Genomic DNA, 2,591 nt, shown 5'->3' on the forward strand with positions numbered 1-2,591 from the left:
GAGTTTGCTGAAGTTGCTTATCAGCTTAAGGAGCTTTTGGACTGAGACAATGGGATTTTCTAAATATAGGATCATGTTTTCTGCAGAGACAGTTTGACTTCCTCTCTTCCTATCTGAATACCCTTTATTTCCTTCTCTTGCCTGATTGCCCTGGCCAGAACTTCCATTCTATGTTGAATAGGAGTGGTGAGAAGGAGAGAGGGCTTCCTTGTCTTGTGCCAGATTCCAAGGGGAATGCTTCCAGCTTTTGCCCATTTAGTATGATATTGGCTGTGGGTTGGTCAGAAATGGCTCTTAATATTTTGAGATGTGTTCCATCAATACCTAGTTTATTGAGAGTTGTTAACATGAAGTGATGTTAAATTTTATCAAAGGCCTTTTCTGCATCTGTTGAGATAATTGCGTGACTTTTGTCTTTAGTTCTGTTTATGTGATGAATTACATTTATTGATTTGTGTATGTTGAACCATGCTTGCATCCCAGGGATAAAGCTGACTTGATCATGGTGGATAACCTTTTTGATGCTGCTGGATTTGGTTTGTCAGTATTTTACTGAGGACTTTTGCGTCAGTGTTCATCAGGGATATTGGCCTGAAGTTTTCTTTTTCTGTTATATCTGTGCCAGGTTTTGGTATCAGGATGATGCTGGCCTCATAAAATGAGTGAAAGAAAAGTCCCTCCTTTTCAGTTGTTTGAATTAATTTCAGAAGGAATGGTACCCATTCCTCTTTGTACCTGTGGTAGAATTTGGCTATAAATCCGTCTGGTCCTGGGCATTTTTTTTTTTTTTTTTTTTTGGTTGGTAGCTATTTATTACTGCCTCAGTTTCAGAACTTGTTATTGGTCTATTCAGGGATTCAAATTCTTCTTAGTTTAGTCTTGAGATGGTGTATGTGTCCAGGAATTTATCAGTTTCTTCTAGATTTTCTACTTTATTTGCATAGAGGTGTTTATAGTATTTTCTGATGGTTGGTGGTATCTCCTTTATCATTTTTTATTGTGTCTATTTGATTCTTCTCTCTTTTCCTCTTTATTAGTCTAGCTAATGGTCTATTTTTTTTACCATCATTATTTTTTATTATTTATCTTTACATCCTCAGTGTTGGCAGAGTTTCTGGTGCTTAACAAACATTTGTTCAGATCAGATATGTGGAAAAAATTGTCATTTGCTTATTCAAGTCGTGCTTTTCTGTGATATTCTGATCCTAGTTGAACATGCAGAAATAAATGTCTAAAACAGCGCCTTGATTCTGGCCTACAATAGAACGAAGTTCCCTGTGATCTCAGATAAGCTTGGCTAAAATAGGACTTGAGTGGAGATAGTCACACTTCAGCGAAGAAAGAGAATCCCCTGTGTAATCTCACCAGGAGATTCAACCTCAGTATTCTGCATCAAAGGGATAGTCCTCCAAATGAGAGGATTGCAACATGTTACAGGCCTTCCAGTTTCTGTTGAAGCTGAGTATGGTTGCCATCTCCTCATCATTCAATTTAAAGTCAAAGACCTGAATGTTCTCAACAATGCGTGCTGGTGTCACAGACTTGGGGATCATAATCACATTCCTCTGGATATGGAAACAGACCAGAACCCAGGCTGCAGTTTTTTTTGTGCTTTGCAGCAATCTCCTTAATCTTGGGGTTCTCCAGCAGGGAAGGGTCCTCTAGCTTGGCCCAAGATCTGTCTGGAGAGCCTAAGGGGCTGTAGGCCATAATGGTTATGCCCTTGGAGTGGCAGTACTGGATCAGTTTCTCCTCCATGAGGTATGGGTGACACTCAGCCTATTAGTCACTGGTTTATATTTCAGTCCAGGTTTGTTCAAGAGCCTTTCTATCTGGAAGTGGTTGAAATTGGAGACCCCAAAGGCTTTTGCCAGCCCCTCGTCCATCAGCTCCTCCACGGCCTCCCAGGCATCCAAGAACATTGCTTTTCCACTGATCATATTACCTTTGTCATCTTTTGGGAAAAAGTCATCCCCAGACTTGAATCCCTGTGGCTAGTGAATAAGATAGACATCCAGATAGCTAAGCTTCAGGTCCTTGAGGGTCTTCTCATAGGCCTTCCTCACAAGGGGTCTCTCAAAGAAAGTGGACCACAACTTGTTGATGATGAAGAGGTCTTCCCGCTTCACAGCCTTCTCTTGGATGACTTCCCCCACCTCATGTTCATTCTGTTAGACATAGGCACAGTCAATGTGGCGATATCCTGCATCAATGGCCACCTTCACCACTTCTTTCATTTTGCTGAGAGGAGACTTCTAAGTGCCCAGGCCCACAATGGGCATCTCGGCTTTGGTACTGAGCTCTACGAAGGTGGCCATGGTTGGTGCAGAAATGATTCTGAGTGAGTAGGTAGAGGTCTCATGCCTTGCTGTGTCCAGAATTGGTTGCTTCTGGTAGGTTCTTGGTCTCGCTGACTTCAAGAATGAAGCCGTGGACCTTGGCGGTGAGTGTTACAGCTCTTAAACATGGTGTGTTCAGAGTTTGTTCCTTAAGATGTGTCCGGAGTTTCTTCCTTCAGGTGGGTTCATGGTCTCGCTGATTTCAAGAATGAAGCCGTGGACCTTTGTGGTGAGTGTTACATTGAGGTGGGG

The 2,591-nt window shown here is 42.1% G+C and overlaps 1 pseudogene across 1 annotated transcript; it reads right to left on the reverse strand.

Annotated features, from left to right (window-relative positions):
* Positions 1–1,059: 1,059 nt before the first annotated feature.
* On the reverse strand, positions 1,060–2,355 carry LOC112631647 (annotated as a pseudogene). The gene has a single exon (XR_003121170.1). The product of XR_003121170.1 is annotated as an aldo-keto reductase family 1 member B10 pseudogene (transcript).
* Positions 2,356–2,591: the final 236 nt, after the last annotated feature.

This window comes from Theropithecus gelada, chromosome 9 (genome assembly GCF_003255815.1).
Source record: "Theropithecus gelada isolate Dixy chromosome 9, Tgel_1.0, whole genome shotgun sequence".
NCBI classification, from domain to species: Eukaryota; Metazoa; Chordata; class Mammalia; order Primates; family Cercopithecidae; genus Theropithecus; species Theropithecus gelada.